We start from the raw sequence: 19365 nt of genomic DNA on the forward strand, positions 1-19365 counted from the left end.
TAAAGTTATGGGTTCTTAGTCTTGATCAAAGTTCAAAGTTCTCATTCCAATTCTTGACCATTGTCTAGTTCTTGTTCTTTTTTAAGTTTTTATTCTATTCTCATTTTATTCCATAAGACACTCCCCCTAAGATTTACTATACACATCAGGAACCTAACAACTTGTGTCCGAGGGTTTATATATTCCAAACGACATAGTCCTAACCTACGTCAAAGACTTCTTCTCTTAGTTTTTTGGGTTCTTAATTCTTGAGGTATAAGTCATAACATACTTTCTTAAGCCTTACTAAAATCTCATAAATTTTGAACCCAGCACATTAACATACACGAGTCATTCAAAATATCATGGAGTTATAATAGGTTTGTTAAAAAAATCTAGAAGAGTCTTAGATATTGGGTATTGGTTATTTGAGCTATTTCCTTTATGCCTTACGTATGCTCTAACTTATTTTAGGTTCTAAACTATATATGAATAAGTTAAAGTTTTGAACATATCTTCATCTCCTTAGAAATCTGCCTTACAAAAAGTTAAAGTTTTGAACATATCTTCATCTCCTTAGAAATCTGCCTTACAAAAAGTCTTACGTCATTTAGACTATGCTTAGACCTAGGGGAATTTGGTTCATTTTACCCCTATTTCTTGGTTTAGCCTATAAATAAAGTTCAATGACCTTAAAACTTTACAAGTTTTTAGCCATCATGAAATAAGGCCTATTATAAAGTTTTATGGTATTTTGAGTTCATTTAGGTCTTGAATGGAAGGTAACCATCATAAGGGCATTTTGGTCATTTTGCATCCGTTTTTGGGTTAGCCACTTATCCTTGTCCAATAAGAACTCAAAGGAACTTTTGACGGTAAAAATCTCCAACACCTTGTCGTCTAAGGAATGGATTTCAGTGGCAATCATTGTCAACTTAATGGTAATGTCGTCTGTTGACTCGTCTTTCTTTATACGAGTAGCCTCTAACTCACTTTTCAAGGTTTGTACCTTTGCTTCCTTGACTCATTCCGCATTGATATGCATTTTTCGTAGTGTTCTCCAAACATTCTTTGACGAGTCCTTCTCTGCCAATATGGGAAGGACATCCTCCAAGACTGCTTGGTAGATGGCAGCAAGAGTCATCAAGTTCTTAGACTCCTCAACGTCATCATCATGCTCGATGACGTCCCACATGCCATGTGCCTTTAGATTAACATGCATCTTTATTGACGTATTGTGTAGTTACTTTTCGTGAGTAGTGGGTATAGGAGCATTACACTCACATTCTATCCGTCTTTTATCATTGTCACATCCCTCTAGTGACTTTTTAGGGTGAAAATCATCATAGCTCTAATAATAGAAGTTGGTTTTGTCCTTTGATTAAAGTACACAAACAAATAATCAAAGTAGAAATAACAACATGAGCCAAAAGTTTCTTTTTATGGAAGAACCTTAAACACTATGCCTTGAGCATTATGCTTTTAGGTTGTGAATAAAGGGTTCGGGATTATTTCAGCATTAACAATTTTCCTAAATTTCGTCCACACTGTCATAACTACTCACCTTTATCCTAAACAAAGCACTACCGGCTTTTCTAAACTTTCTCTACAAGTTGATGATAGGTAACAATTTATCCTTAAAATTTGTTCGCAAACTTATTTACTAAGTCGAGCTTATTAATTTAGATATGGTCGCTCCTCATTTCTCTTGACCAACCTTTGAGGTGGGGATAGATACCCACAGTGCAAATAGAAAATGAATTATCAAAATGAGATTAAGAGATGTAAAAAAAAGTATAGTGACAATACAAGGCTTAAGTTCTTACTGTGGAGATTGGGGGAGGAAATAGATACCCACAATGCAAATAGAAAATGAATTATCAAAATGAGATTAAGGGATGTAAAAAAAGTATAGTGACAATACAAGGCTTAAGTTCTTACTCTGGAGATTGGGGGAGGAAATAGATACCCACAATGCAAATAGAAAATGAATTATCAAAATGAGATTAAGGGATGTAAAAAAAGTATAGTGACAATACAAGGCTTAAGTTCTTACTCTAGAGATTGGGGGAGGAAAAGTGGGCTCAATGGAATGGTAATAGGAAAGAGTGATGTTGTTACCGCACCCACACCACCCACACCGACTGCAGAGAGAAAAGTCGGTACCATGATAATATTAAGCTACCCTTAAATAGATTATCTAGAATACAAAGGGCTTAATTCCAGTTTCACGCATGAGTGTGATTATGAAAACGTGAAGCATGGTCATATAGATGTAGAGCTTCTAGAAAACGTGATTATGAAAACTACCCAAGTGGTAGTAGAGATGGTGACATGTAAACCGGTAAAGCCAGCAGGAAACATGTTATGTCTTACGGGAAACCTGGACATAGGATGTTCTGCTTATATGGAGAGGAAGCATTCCTAATCTTCAAGGGAGGCTAGGCACCACACAAGACTTTTTAGTGAGTTCCCTGTGATGCTATAAAAGAACATAAGAGGTTTACAGGCTTGAAAGAGCCAGTGACGGGATATTACTACGAGGGGAGATGTGACTAGATCAGTCAAAAGACATTACAGGAGGTAACTTAGGTGAACGTAGAGGACTTATGCAAGGATTATTTACTCCCAAAAAGTTCGTACTTAACTCAGATCAGTATTAGTACTCAAGAGAGCAACATGATAGGGCATCTAGGGCATCCCGCTATGAGAAAAGACTTGTGTTGGTTGTTGGATGTGACCCTTGATCGAAATTATGTCGAAACAAGTAAAAGAGGCAAAGAATCACCTCGAGGGGAGAAATCTTTTGGAGAAAAGAAAGCTTAAGTACTTAGCTTTTCAATTCTCATTGTTGCTATTGTGTTGTTATGTGAAAACGAGAAAACACTAACTTACTTCCTAAGCTTTCTCCTCAAGTTAAGATCCAGTAACAATCTTCCTAATTAAAGTATAACACTTAGTCCACAACCACAAAACTTGGTCCACAACCACAAAATTTGGTCCACAATTTGGTAACTACTGCCTATTCTCCTATAATTGCTCCATAAGTTAGTAAGCTATTGTACGTCTATTAACAATTCTATTCTCCCTAAGGTTACTCCATACGTTAATAACTTGTTTTACTAAGAATATTAACAATTCTTGTAATGTTAGTATATAAGTTAGTAACTTGTTCCACTGACTCAAGTTTATTAGCTCACAATCTCCTCCGTAAAATTGATTTTGTTCGAGATTCTTTACTCCTAGTAATTCTCGCATCTATGCAAACTTAACCCTTGCTAGGGCCTTGGTTAGAATATCTGCACGTTCCTCTCTATTGCATACGAACTCCAAAAAAAATTGTCTCTTCTCAACACACTAAAGGATGAAATAGAAGCGAGTGTCAATGTGTTTGCTGTGTCCGTGAAATACTGGATTCTTCATGAGTGCAATTGTAAATTTGTTGTGACGTAGAGAGTTACCACCTTTAGTTCACTTCTAGTCAATTCGCTCAACAAATATCTCAGCCACAATGCTTGGCATGACACCACAGTTGCTGCCATGAACTTGGCCTCACAAGAAGATAATGTCACAGTTTACTGCTTCTCGCCATTTCTGCGGTGCTTTTTCTATCGTCAATGTCTCCAGCTAAATCACTATCGTAAAACCGACTAATTCTTCAGGATCTCGCCCTCTTTAATACTTCAACTTGTACCTTGTGGTTTCCTTCACATAGTGGAGAATGTGCTTAACTGCTTGATGATGCATCAGAGTGGACTTTTCCATGTACCTACTCATTATTCCAACAACATATGAAAGGTTCGGACGAGTATGAGTCAAGTACCTTAGACTTCCGAAGAACGCCTATACTCAGTGGAATTCACCAAGTTTCCTGCAACATCTTTCTTGAGTTGTAACTTTGCTTCCATCGGATACTTGGTCGAGTTGCACACTGCCATCTTAAATTGCTGCAATAACTTCTTAGCATTGGCCGATTGCTTTAACATGATGCAATCGTTCCTTTGGTCCACTTCAATATCGAGGTAGTATGTGAGTAACCCGAGATCAGTCATCTTAAATTGGAGGATACACGATAACTCTTCAAGCAAGAATAATATCAATCCATTTCTACACCGCTAATGAATGTTTTCATAGAAGATCATGAAGAGAAATAACCTCAGGAACGAGCCTAATTGAAGGAAATCAATTTCAAGCTCAAATTGGAGGTAAGTGTCGAATTCCTGTCTACAGTTAATTTTCCTTCAAATTAAGGATTCATTTAGCTTCCGAGGAAGAAGTTGAGTAATTTTGATGAATGAATTGAGAGCTGAAACATCATCGAATAAGTTACCCAAGAGAACGAAAATCTAGTGTTTCGGGTGAGTTGCAAACTGAGAACGATTTCTTGAAATTGAGGTCTAACACTCAAAGACGTTCTTCCAAACCAATTCATTTAGCTTGAAGAAAGGATATGGAAGGGGTCACATTAAGAAATCGGGCCTTGAAAATCCCTAGAATCAGCTACCCAATAAAAAAATCCTCTATTTTTGCTCCAACGAGAAATTAGTTCTTGGATGAACTTTGGAAGCGAATATCTTAAGCTACAATCCACGAGAAGGTATGAAATCAATCTCTAGCTCTTCCTTATAACACAATCTTTAAGTTTCATGAAGAAATTGAGTGGAGAAATGCTGTGAATAGTGTTGTGGAGCTCGAGTTTCAGACGACGGTACAAAGGACGCGTGCGTCTTCTTCCTGTCCAGAGGAAGAAGACGATGACGTGGCCGGTCCAGTTGTACCGGCCATGTCAACCTAAATTTTGATTTTTCCTCGATTTTTCTCAATTTAAATTTCCTTCTAGACTTGTTCTCAAGAAAAATATTATGGTTCCAGAAACTAGACACAATAAGGAGTCCGTGGAAAAAAAATTGAGGTAATTCAAATACCGGAAGCTCAAGAACTCAAGTCCCAGTAACTAAGAGTTGGTTGTAGTTACATGTTTTTTTAATATAACTCGGAGCTGGGTTGTTACATTTTTTTCTTAGGTAATTAGGAGCTAGTTGTGTTTAGAAAACTAGGAGTTGGTCTTAGTTACTGTAACGACCCTAAATTTCCACATACTCAGAGTCGCTACTAACGTCTCATGCTCATCTATAATGCGGAAATATAACTCTTACATGAACATAATTGATAACGTAAACTTCAAAAAAACGTTTAAAACAACTTCTCCTCTGGAAAACACAGCCATGGTCTTACGTGTTTAAATATGAAATACTGAAATTTAGAGAAAACAAAAACAAATATAAAATAATTTGAAACAATGAAATGCAAAACAACCTATTCTAACTTAAGACTAGAAATTTAAATATGAGTCTACCCTATGCACGTGCCACAGTCTCTGCTCGCGATGTCGCCGTCCTCCGTACAAGTGCGCCTTGCCTTTACCTGAAAAATGAGGTGGCACACGAGTATTTCAAAGAATACTCAGTAAGTGACCCCCCTATAGGGGCCATGCAAATGCAAACACATGCAATCATGATTTAGGGACCTATCTCTCTCCATTCCTATTAAATCTGCTTGAAGTGAAGGCGTCTCCAATTCTTCTCTCCCAAAATCTGTGATCTTTCCTTTGTTTTTTTCTGCATGTTTTCTCTTCCCAAAATCTGCCATTTTTTTTTTGTTTCTATTTAGTTTTTTTTTTAAGATCATTTTGCAGTTGGAGGAGGGGTTGTTTTTTTTTTTTGTTTCTATTTAGTTTTTTTTTTTCAGATCATTTTGCAGTTAGAGGAGGGGGTGGGGAGATATTTGGGGAAATGGAGAGAATCCATCATTTACTTTTTTTTTTCTTTTTTTTCTTTTAATTATTATTATTATTATTATTATTATTATTATTATTATTATTATTATTATTATTATTATTATTATTATTATTATTATCATCATCTCCTTCTTTTTTTAGGATCGTTACAGTTACATTTTTTTTAAGGTAGAAAGAAGCTGGTCGTGTTTACATTTTTTGTTGTTCTTTTTTAGTCGGTTTCTTATTTTGTGTTTGTACTATGGCTGTGCCACATAGTTTTACAAAGCCGAGTTATTATCAAATTATAGATTTAAAAAATAAGAGGGGCATTTTGTAAATTGAACGACCTCTCACCCCTAAGCGAGAATCATAAATGGAGAAAGAGGATATTAATGAAATGTATTTTATTATTAATACCTTATAGATCTAGACAGACTTCTGCATAATTTGATTATTCTCAAGTTATTCAAAGTTAGGTGTAATGACCGCAGAAAGGAGAAATAAACGCTATATGTTTCCATCTCACTTTTGGCCATTGAGACATTTCACACTCAAATCAAGAATCATACTACTAAACCAACAATCCAAAAAATAGGTTATATCCAAAAAAAAAAAATAGATTATTGGATTCAAAGTTCAATGTCCTAGCCACTAGACCATGAGACCACAAACATTTAGGATTTATGTGTAATAAATCTCTGAACTTTTAAAACATCTAATTAATGTGGAACTTTATAGACGACCTTGAAAAGGGTTATCAAGTGACTAGTAAATTTTCACGCCCATGGAATTAAGTCACTAGTAAGTTTTCACGTTGCGACAAGAGAAGCGGCGACCCTCAAGTGGCCCCCATCCGACCATACGAGGGTCTAGACAAGTGTTATGATGCGACCGAGGAGGACGGTGCATCATCTAACACACCACACAGAGTGGGCATTGAAGACAAGTCAAGACATAAGGAAGATAGAGAAATCGAATAGACAAGAGTGGCAAGGACAGGCTTGTTGAAGGGTCAGGTAGGGTCCCGAGCATTAACCACAAAAGTCGAGGTTCCGGAAGAAATTCGGGCATGCGGTTTTGGATTTAAGTCCGTCCATATGAAATATGAATGCTCACCAAATTTGGTGTCAATCGCACCGTAAGACCATTCGCACTCAAAATGTAGTATAGGGGATAACCGTATGTCATGGTAATATAGATATCCTTCCACCAACCCTTCTACCAATAGGAGCAGAAGGTTACGCAAGGTTACGCTGCTATGTGAAACCAGCCTCACACAGTTTCCTTCAACTCTAAGGGCCGTGGAAACTGGGCTTTCACTAAAAGCCCACTGGCCAACTTCCTACTTGAAATGGACAGGCTGAATAACAACTTCAACAATCCTAACCAATGGGCTGAGCCAACCTCCAACCACTTTGTTGCCCGGGTATGGGTTAAAAGCTCACACTACAAAGCTTGACGATTTCTTTAAGACAATGACCAACCAATTTTAAATCTATTGATGTGGGATTGTTGTAGTTGAGAACCCTATCAATCTCACCTCTTAAAACATTTTTAAAAATTTACATTTATGAAATTGAAAAAAAAAAAAAAAAGTTGTTGGCAAACTCAATGTCCTTAGTCCAAGCCACAAGAAATATATGTAAGGTAAAAAAAGTGGATGTCAGGCTAAGGCCTACCCAGAAGTTTATATTGGGCCAAGGAGAATCGATCCGCTATCCTTCCACCAACAAGAGCAAGGTTACACTACCCTAACAAATGGGTTGAGCCAACCTCCAACCTCTTTGTTGCCCCCGTATGGGTTACAAGCTCACATTACCAAGCTCGGAGATTTCCTTAAGACAATGACTAGTTTATGAAGACGACATCCAATTTTAAATCTTTCAATGTGGGATTGTTGTAGCGGAGAAATCTATCATATTTATATGTAAAATTCATAAATGCATTGATTCAAAATAAATGGCAAGCTCGATGTCCATAGTCCAAGCCACCAAAAATATATGTAAAAAAAAAAAAGTGGAAGTCAAGCAGAGGACTACTCAGAGTTTTATATTGGGCCTAGGAGAATCAACCCGCTATCCTTCCACTGACAAGAGTGGAAGGTTACGCTACTCTGTGAAACCAACCTCACAGGATTTCCTTCAACTCTAAGAGCCATGGACACTAGACCTACGCCCAAAGCCCATAGCCCAACTCCCTGCTTGGAATGGATAGACCAAAGAACAACTCCAACAACCCTAACCAATGGGCTGAGCCGACCTCCAACCATTTTGTTGCCCCCATATGGGTTACAAGCTCACATTACCAAGATCAGCAATTTTCTTAAGACAATGACTACTTTATGAAGACTACATCCAGTTTTAAATCTATCAATGTACATTATGGTGAAATTACTCTCATGCCCCTATGTTGAGATTTTTGAGGACCATGTTATTTATGTATTATGCAAGGCTGGAAAGAAAATATGCATGACTAAAATATGAGCGGGGTAATATGGATAAGTGTGGAATGCATGATGTAAGAAATTACAAAAATGCCTCTATGAGGAGATTTGTGATAAAGATGATTTATTGTCTTCTTATGTATTAGGAAGGAGGATGAGCTATTGGATCTGTGCTCCGGGTGATTGATGAATTTTATCTCCCTGTTATCTTCTTGAGACCAGGAATGTATCTGACATCCTTTAGTGTCCACCGATTTCTTGTTTGTTGGGTTAATGTCCTAAAACTCATAGTTTGTAAACGAAAACATGTTCTGTTTTCAATAAGGTTATTATTGATGTTTATTCAGTAAAGGTTGTTATTGAATAAAGTGAATTTTACAATCATTAATCTAAATCCAATAAACTAAGAACACTCTAGCTATAGTATGATAACTTGAACTATATGTAGAGACATAAGATTAGATCAAGTTCAAGTATATAGTCAAAATGATTTATAGTACAGGGATAAGGCTGAGTACCTTATTCTGGGGACACTATGGATGCGGCCCACTTTTGTATATGATATAAACAATGTGATCACTAAATTACACATGTGAAGATATGTGAGTGGGGTGTCCTATGCAATGAGTATTGCATAAGATCGGACCATGAAGAAAACCACTCACTTTATAATGTCGTTTACTGTTGAGACTGATTTTTTCATTCGATAACCTAGGTAACTCGATCTTAATCCTGAGCTAACTATGAACTCCTATTTATTCAAAATTATCCTTAGATTTGCATGGGTGAGAGTGGCCCGTGTTTTCCAACTCAATAAGCCTTTTCAAGGGTAAGACTGGGTGAATAGCTAGGGACATAGGGTGGAAGATGGTATTTACTCCTACCCGCTTTTAGGAATAGTAGAGAGGATGTTCCTTTAAGTACGGACTCCAGATCTTGAACAAGAGGCCCATCCTCTCATTGGCCCGAGAGAGATTCGGTTTGGTGGTTGGACCACAAACCAATTGTTCATTAGAGGATTAGTGGGACTTAAGGAACAAGAAGTAATTTTAGGGGTAAAACGGTAAATTGACCCAACTCTAGTTACGAACAACCTGTGAAGGATCGACTTACTAATCATGATTATATCAAATGGACAGAAATATATATATATAGTGAGGGGAGTGCAACTACTAGGCTATAGTGTAGTGTCCTAGTAGTTAACGAATGTTGGTTAACAAGGCTATTGAGTTTAGCCGATTAATCTCGGATTGTTGGAGCCCATGATCTGTAGAGTAGGTCCATTAGGTCCCCCTGCTAACTCATATCGGACTAAATCTTAGAACAGTGTAACGAGTGAGTTCGAGGTGTTCAAATTTAAATTAGGGAATATATGCTAAATATATACGATATATTTAATCGCATTTTGTTTTAATTATGAATTAAACAAAAAAAAGAGAATTGAAGATATTTAAATAAGATTTAAATATTTTAATTATGAATAGGGATTCATAATCAATATGTGCGGGAATGACATTTGATTTAATGTTAAATATTAATTAAATTGTTTAATTAATCATTTAATATTATTTTGATTTGAAATTAATTATTTAAATTAATGGTTGAATTAAAATAAAGAAAGTCAAAATGTTACTTCACTTCATGGACACTTCATGGAAATATCCATGTTTGAGTTAGTGGAATATTGAGTGTCAATATATGGTTACCAAACTTCCATGTTTGCCACATAATCCCATAAATTTGAGTGAATTTTGAGTGTTAAAATTTGGTAATCTCAAATTTGCATGAACATGCAAATATGACTCTATAAATGGAGTGATCAAGGTACATGAAACTTTCTTGAAAAACTTTGAGCAAATCTCTCAAAACTCTCTCTATACATATACAAAATTCCTATCAAAGTTTAGTCACTCACCGGATTCTACAATCCCGTTCTAAGGCCGGAGAATAGTAGGGAAGACACTAGTGGTGGTTCGAGACCGGTTCGTGAGGAAAAAGGAAATTGAACTACAAAAGGTTAATATTCAAACTCATTGAGTTTTAATGCTTTTAAACATGCTAGCTAATTTACTATCATTGATGTACTTAGAGTGCCTAAGATCCAAATTGTTCTCGCCCGTATTATAATAACATGGAGATGAATGAAAAGATGTACCTGAATCCAAAATCGAAGATTCAATCTGAGTGTACATGCTAAGGACTAGAGCATCCCCAATATCTTCGGCTGAATTTATAAAATCATCATCCTCTTCTGATTTGTGATTCTGCTCTCTCCTTGGTTTTGTACAATCTATCCAAAAGTGACCTTTTTCTCCATAACTCCAACACGTCACGTTTGGTCTGTTTCGAAAATTTTCACGGTTCTTTGATTTTGATTGACCTTTGTTTGGGCCATTGGATTTGCTTCTACCACTATGGTCAGCACTAAGAGCACTGCCGGATGAATCTTCAATTTCTCATTTGCGAATACTTTCGCTTAGAACTACATCTTGGATTTCATCGAACTTTAGTTTTTCAAATCCTCGAGAACTGTTGATCACGACAACAACACTATTCCACGGCTCTGGTAATGATGACATCAAAATCAATACCTTTATTTCATCTTCGAAATTAATTTCTACCGAACTCAGTTGACTTACAATCATATTGAATTCGTTTATATGATCATCAATAGATTCACTTTCAAACATTTGTAGATTGAACTGCCTCCGCATCAAATACACTTAGTTCACAGTCGATGGGTTTTCGATAGCGCCTTCAACAGATTTGATATTGTTTTCTCCTTGATGATGTTAAACGACATGTTTCTAAACAGCGTCAACTGGATCAACCCTAAGGCCTAGCAATCCTTAAGCTTCCACTGCACTGTGGTCATAGTATTCAGTTTCACCCCCAACAAGGCGTTCATGAAGATCTTTCTGGTATAAATAATCTTAAATCTACATCTTCCAGAAACCGAAATCGCATCAAACTTCTCAATTCTAATCTTTAAACTTTCCATCTTCGCTGGTCGCCTAGCTCTGGTATCAGTTGTTCGGATAGCACAACAATGCACACACTCATCAAGATGATCACAAAGTACAAGAGAGAAAAAATTCAAGGAGGAATATTGGCTAAATGTTTTATTGTACACCGAATACTACAGAGAATGAAGAAAATACATTTTGGAAGCCCTGCCTAATAGGATATATAATATATATATATCCGATATGATATATCTACCATACATATCTCTACCCGATATGAAATATCTACCATATATATATATATCAGATCTTTACGAAATATCTACCGTATATCTCTCCACCAGATCTTCACTATAAATAGCCATCAGACTCCATCTCCTAACATTCAACATTGTTTACATGACTAAAGTTTACGTAGCATGATATGAGCTCCATGTTGACGTCTAGTAGTTAAATTGGATGTTGGAGCATGTGTATAAGACAAAGAAAGCTCAAAAGAAAAGTGTTGTAGAATCATAAATAGAGCAATTTTGGCCTCAATTATGGCAAAGTTCTGTCCGATGCATATGCGAGGACCCCATCCAAACGGGAAGAACCCAACTTGATTTTGTGTCGCTTTTGAAACTCCCTCAGTAAATCTGTTAGGATTAAACTCATTTGCATCATCACCTCATAGCTTCTTATCACGATAGATAAGAATAATTGGAAAACTCAGCATCACTCCCGCTGGAAAACTCAATTTTCAAGCTTTGTTTCATTTTGAACGAGACGAGAAAAAAAGGCTACTGGTGGGTAAATCTCAAGACTTCGTTCAATATCATAGTAACCTAAATGTTGAGAATATGATAAATTTTAACGAATGAAATAAAAAAAGAATGAAAATATATAAAAGAGAGTGTTACTCACAATTTTTAGGCGATTTAAACCATCAAAATCTGGTTTGTTGTTACCAAACACTTGTAGGACCTCTTCTCTTGCTAGATCTTGCCGTCTTGTGTATGAGCTCAATAAAACCATTATCCAAATTAGTAGCATTGCTGTGATTTCTTGGCCAGAAAGGTAAAAAACTCTACATTCGTCTATTCATTCCGACATCGATGTTTCCGTGCTCTCAAATTTCTTTCAAATTTGATTGTAAGAGGATGCTTAATAGATCCTTATGCATAGCTTCACCTGCCATCATAGCCCTTTGCCTTTTGTTGATAACATCCAAGAGCAACGTTTTTAATTCTTTGCTTATCTTTTTCATTCTATTGTTTGCTTATCTTTTTCATTCTATTGTTCGACTTCGTTGGTACAAACCTGCACAAACATTATAATGAGATGTTATATGAAATTTCATAAATAAGATCCTATATCGATTGGAGAGAGAAATGAGAATCAGCGAGGACGCTTGGCTTCAAAGGGCGTGGATTGTTAGATCCTAGATTGGTTGGAGAGGAGAACGGAGCATTTTTTTATAAGTGTGTGGAAACCTTTTACTAGCAGATGTGTTTTAAAAACTTTGAGGGGAAACCCAAAAGGAAAAGCTCAAAGAGGACAATATCAGCTAGTGGTGGGCTTGAGCTGTTACAAATGATATCTAAGCCAGACACCAGGTGGTGTGCCAACGAGGATGATGAGCCTCAAAGAAGGGTGGACAGCGGGCAGTGTGCCAACGGAGCTGGGCCTCGAAGGGAGTGGATTGTGAGATCTCACATCGATTGAAGAGAGGAACGAGTGTTAGCGAAGATGCTTGGCCCCAAGGAGGTGGATTATTAGATTCCACATTGGTTGAAGAGAGGAACGAGTGCCAGCGAGGATGTTGAGCCCCGAAGAAGTATGGACATCAGGCGGTGTGCAAACGAGGACGCTGGGCCTTGAAGAAGGGTGGACACCGGGCGGTATGCCAACGAGGATGTTGGGCCCCGAAGGTGGTGTATTGTGAGATCTCACATCAATTGAAGAGAGGAACGAGTACCAGCGAGGATGCTGGGCCGCGAAGGAGGTGAATTGTTAGATTCCACATCGGTTGGAGAAAGGAACGAGTACCAACGAGGATGCTGGTTCTCGAAAGGAGTGGATTGTAAGATCCCACATCAATTGAAGAGGGGAACAAAGCATTCTTTATAAAAGTGTGGAAACCTGTTTCTAGTTTTAAAACCCTCTAGCAGAAGTCCAAAAGGAAAAAGCCTAAAAAAGACTCGTATTCATGTCTAAATTGAATTGAATTGTGCATGAGTTCACCTCCATCCGGGTATGTAAACTGTAGATATAGATTTAACGACTAGATTGGTAAGTTGTTTTAGACGTATAAAGATCATTTTTCCTTCTTCATAGCTGCTTCCAAATGCTGTTCGAGAAATCACATCAGCTGCCAAGTTTCCCAAATGAGGCATCACATCCAATTCATAATATCCATCTTTTGAGACCAGTTCTTCCCATTTCCTAATCATCTCAGTGCAACTCTCACACATTGCAGGCACCATGTCCGATATATAGCAATTTAACCATATATATGAACAATTAGACTTCCAAAAATATTGTTGCTCAAAGTACACTATAGAAGTTTTTGAAATTGCACCAACTTCTAAATCTACTTTTAAACCAATCTAACATGGTTAGATAGTCGTGTATCAGTCAAACTCCACTTCTAACAGATATTGTCCTCTTTCCGCTTTTACTTTCGAGTTTTCCTTAAAGGTTTCTATAACGCGTCTGCTAGCAGATATCGTTCTCCTCCCCAACCGATGTGAGATCTCACAAGCAAATGCGTGTACAAGGGTATGGAAACCTCTCCCTAATAGATGCGTTTTAAAAATCTTGAGGGAAAACTCCAAAGGAAAAACCCAACAAAAAAAAACAATATCTGCTAGTTGTAGATTTGGGCTGTTACAAGTAGTATTAGAGCCAGACATCGGCCATTGTACCAACAAGGATGTTGTCTCCGAAAGGGGTGAATTATGAGAACTTATATCAATTGGAGAGAGGAATGAGTGCCAGCGAGAACGCTGTGCCTCAAAGGAGTGAATTGTGAGATCTCATATCGATTGAAAAGATGAACGAGTCTCAGAAGAAAGCATACCTTCTAAGTGTTTGAAATGAAAGGCCGGATTGATTATCTTTCTATGCTTAACCCATTTGGGTCCTTCATGATCAGCAAGTCCATCGAAAAGCAACCTTGCAAGAGGGTTGATAGTCGGCTTTTGAATATCATACATTAAAGAAAGTGCAGCTTTGAGTTGATCAGGGTCCATGAGGTGCACTCTTGGATATGGTCCAATCCACATGAATGAATTCTTTCCTATATTTAATACAAAAAAACAAACAAACACGACATACCATATTTGTGGATGGTATGATTCATGGAGGGGATGACACGTGGAGCAATATCATGGGAGAAGTTCATGGGGCTGGATATGGCCTGCTCCCTCATGGCGGCTATGTCCTTGATGTCGCCGGTGAGAAGCCGGTAAGGATTCCCGGCGAAGCTTTACTTTCTGAGGCACCTCTCAAGCTTCTTCGGCCTCAACCAAATCCAGTTCAAATATCTCCATCCCCATACGGCTAACCACACCACAATCACCGCCAAAATGGAAACCCTAATACTCCCCAATATCTCCATCTAAATAGAGAGAGATTTCTGAATTTTGTTCTTAGCGATGGAAGGAGGACCTATGTTTGCTAATTTATAACTAAACAAATTTGATTCGTGAAATTACAACTTTATCCAATTAAGTCGAGGACCTATGTTTGCCATCGAGACTAGTCATGTAAGAGGTGACTTTTCTTGTGTCTGATAGGGAGAGTTTTTCACACCCGTATGATGGGTGTTTCCTTCTCCTCCCCAGTCGATGTGGGATCTCACACTACACCTCCCTTCGGGGCCCAGCATCCTCACTTGCACTCGTTTCTTTCTTTAATGGATGTGGGACTCCCACTAAATCCACCCTCTTCTTTGGGGCTCAACCTCTTTGCTGGCAAATTGCCCGGTGTCTTGCTCTAATATCATTTGTAATGGTCCAAACTTCTTTGGGGCTCAACCTCTTTGCTGGCAAATTGCCGGGTGTTTTTCTCTAATATCATTTGTAATGGTCCAAACCCACCACTAGTAGACATTCTATCTTTGGCACTTCCCTTTTGGGCTTTCCCTCGGATTGAAGTACTTGATTGAGTGTCTCTTCCTTCTTCTTCTTATGTTGCTCGTGTGCCTCGACAGAACCGGCGAGCTCATCGACCGTGAACTTCGCTAGGTTCTTTGACTCTTCTATCGCACATACAACATTCTCAAAGTTGTCGGTTAACGACCTCAAGATCTTCTCCACAACCCGTGTCTCGGGTAACATTTCTCCGTTTCGATTTAATTGATTTTCCACGGTCTGTATGCGCGTGATGTAGTCAGATACATTTTCTAACTCCTTCATCTTCATGCTCTCCAACTTGCCACGCAGAGTTTGGAGACGCAATTGCTTGACTTGGTCGGTTCCTTTGAACACCTTCATCTTCTCAAAGCTCGACTCGTCAACTGCCCGGAACAACATGTATAATGTTGCCCGGAACACGTTTGGTAGGGCCTTATAGAGAGTATTTCGCTCTCCACTTCAACCGATGTGGGATCTCACACCATTCATATATAGCTTGATCACTTCTTTTTAAGAATAATTATTTTTCAATTTTTTTAAATATAATAAATTGAGAGGTAGGAAGGCTTTAAATAAATTTAACGGAAGAAATACCTCTTAAGTTACTATTAAATATGCTTACGTCATATTTGCTTGCTTTTTCTAAAGAGATTTTTTTAATCAATTATCTTGTCCTTTGATAAAATTATTTTTATTATTAATTCTAATTGACAATTAAAATTAAATTACGCACACTACATAATTATTTTTTGACATAATTTTAAACATCAATTAATGAGGCTATAAATAGAATCAATTCAAAATCAAGTTAGACCAGCTTGCGTGAACATCTTTTGTAGGGAATTCAATTACATATTAGATTTAGGTATTTTGTTTGGCGGTTGTAATCACGTTATCAATAGATTTAGAAAGAAGATAAGGATAAAAGTCGGTGTGGCCTATTTTTATTGTGAGCTTCTCTGGTATCGTTAGAGAAATTTTGTAACGATCCTAAATTTTGTTTATAACCTAAGGTCGTTACCGTATACTTATTATGATCATTTAATGTGAAAATACTTCATTAAAACTTTTAATAAAAACATGACCTTGTTCTTACCTGTCATTTCTAAAGCCCTTAAATAAAATAATGCACGTTGAAATAAACAAGAAATAACATAAAGTAAAAATGCCTTATAGTATGAAAATGAAACTAACCTATACTAACCTATAATCTAATAATTCAAATTATGAAATTACCCTAAGCATGGGGTCATGGTCTCCTAGTTGCGATGCCACCGTCAACCGAGGGGAGATTTATCTTTACCTGAACATGAGAGTAGCACATGACTGGAATATTTTAAGAAATACTCAATAAGTGACCCCAGTCGGAGTTAAATGCAAGCACATATAATTTCATGAATGAGACCTATCATAACAGTGTATTTTCCTACGACGGCTATCCTAAATGGGCAATTTGAATGTGTATTTTCCCTACACATAGTCCACACGTGCAAGCATGGACCCACCAGTCAGTTTGCATACCTCTTGGGCCCCTTCCTAGTCGAGCGAGCATTCTCTGGTAGCTGTTGATGGCGGACACCCGTTAAGAATAACAACCGTCACAGCTGCATTATGATAAATATAAAGATCGTTCCCCTGCCTTGTAGCATACGCGTTCGTACTATCGTGAAGGAGAAGGGGTATCCCTCGATGTAGGAGCACACAATAATGCATGTGGTCCCAACATTTTTCTATTTTCTTTATCATATAATACAATCCCGTTAGTGTTTCCTTCATATCATATCATTTTTCATATTGTTTATCATATCTTTCATGCGTATGTCAGGGTTGTATTTCATGTAACTCATATCATTCATGTCACACATATGTCATATCATAACGTTTTCATGCTTTCAGATATAACAATCCACATCATGCACATATCATATCATATCATGTATCATAATAGTCACATAGCATATCTCAAGCATGTCTTCAACATATCATATCATAAACATATCAATTCATCAAATACAACATAACATTCACATATCATAATATATACATATCATTTCATAACAGTTTGCATATACAAGCATATAACATGTGTGGAGCCACGAACACATGTCATCATACAACACAAAATTATAACCGAATGATGGTAGGGCCACTTGCTTGGTTGGCCTTAGCTGATGTTTTCCCTGATTGGAGTACATTCGTTTCCGTTCCTCAAAATTACTCCAATTATCGTCAGTCATCGTTTTCTACAAAAATATTCATCCCGTTTCGTTAGTAATCTGTCGAACTTAAATCGAGAAATTTACCCTTACTGGCCTTATTTTCCTTAAACAAGCTTAAATTCAACTTCGAGATGGTCGGAACTATGGAAATTAGCTATTTTTCCCTTTAATGAGTCGAAGGAGCGAATTTTGAGCCGTAGAGTCGAGCCGAGCCATTTAAGCCTACTTAGCTGAGGAAGTGTCGTACTGCAGGTGTGCCATGTGGTGCAATCAAAGTTCGACGTGGCTGTTTGCGACTTCAGGTCGAGGCGCGAGTCATTACGCGTATGCAGGTTGCAGATTGCGGCACAATACTGGTGATATGAACCAAGAGACATCAATCATACAATATACTTCAATGAAGATGTGAAGAAAAGGTTGTCAAAATTATCAAAAGATGTTTCAATTCATGCTACATTGAAGAAGAATAAAGTTTGATTGTTGTAAATTTTGGGTGGGTTATAATTTAGAGTAATTTAGAGTTATTGTATTTTAAGACTTTTTATTTAATTTCGGTTACATTTACATAATGGCTAATTATGGCCATAAGGTGTGAATGTTACAACTTTTGGAATGCCTTTAATAGTTTCATTTTGAGGCTATATAAAGCCATCTATGTTGTATTTGTAATAAGACTTAGAAGACATATTAAAAGAAGCATTTGTGCTTTTCTTTAGCCAATGGCTAAGTTTCTTTGCAACTCTATGTAGTTTAGGTTGCATGTAGAATCATTCAAGCTCGACATGATCAATCTTGCTTGTGGAGTGATTCGAATCTCAATCAAGTGTTCTTGTCTTGAGATATTTGATCAACTGGAATCATTGAAGCTAGACATGATCGATCTTGCTTCTGGAGTGATTCGAATCTCAAACAATGTTCTTGCCTTGAGATATTCGATCGACAAGGTAATCCGAATCTTATTCCCCTTGTAGTTGATTCCTTATCTTATCATTTGGTATCAGAGCTTCAGGCTCAAGATCGGATATATGTTTCCTTTGCGTTTCTTCTCAATTTAATTTTTATTTATTTTTCATCTTTTTAGTTTTTAATCGACCCAAAGTTCAAAATTCAATTTTGCTCTATTTAAAATTTTGAGAGGTGAGAATGAGAGCTTCATTTGTGTAAATGAGTGCAAACAGAGTGGCCTAAAATTCCTTGAGTGTATACACGTGAGAGAGTGTTGTGAGGTCCTTTGTATTTCCATAACTTATTTTTTGCAGCAAAGTTTCACAAATAGATTCGAGGACGAATCCTCTTGAAGAAGTGGAGAATGATATGAACCAAGAGACATCAATCATACAATATACTTCAATGAAGATGTGAAGAAAAGGTTGTCAAAATTATCAAAAGATGTTTCAATTCATGCTACATTGAAGAAGAATAAAGTTTGATTGTTGTAAATTTTGGGTGGGTTATAATTTAGAGTAATTTAGAGTTATTGTATTTTAAGACTTTTTATTTAATTTCGGTTACATTTACATAATGGCTAATTATGGCCATAAGGTGTGAATGTTACAACTTTTGTAATTTTCATTTTGAGGCTATATAAAGCCATGTTTGTTGCATTTGTAAGGAAGACTTAGAAGACATATTAAAAGAAGCATTTGTGCTTTTCTTTAGCCAATGGCTAAGTTTCTTTGCAACTCTATGTAGTTTAGGTTGCATGTAGAATCATTCAAGCTCGACATGATCAATCTTGCTTGTGGAGTGATTCGAATCTCAATCAAGTGTTCTTGTCTTGAGATATTTGATCAACTGGAATCATTGAAGCTAGACATGATCGATCTTGCTTCTGGAGTGATTCGAATCTCAAACAATA

The 19365-nt window shown here is 37.1% G+C and overlaps 1 pseudogene; it reads right to left on the reverse strand.

Annotated features, from left to right (window-relative positions):
- Positions 1–11302: 11302 nt before the first annotated feature.
- On the reverse strand, positions 11303–14809 carry LOC111436609 (annotated as a pseudogene).
- Positions 14810–19365: the final 4556 nt, after the last annotated feature.

Source organism: Cucurbita moschata, unplaced genomic scaffold (assembly GCF_002738365.1).
Source record: "Cucurbita moschata cultivar Rifu unplaced genomic scaffold, Cmos_1.0 Cmo_Scf00057, whole genome shotgun sequence".
NCBI classification, from domain to species: Eukaryota; Viridiplantae; Streptophyta; class Magnoliopsida; order Cucurbitales; family Cucurbitaceae; genus Cucurbita; species Cucurbita moschata.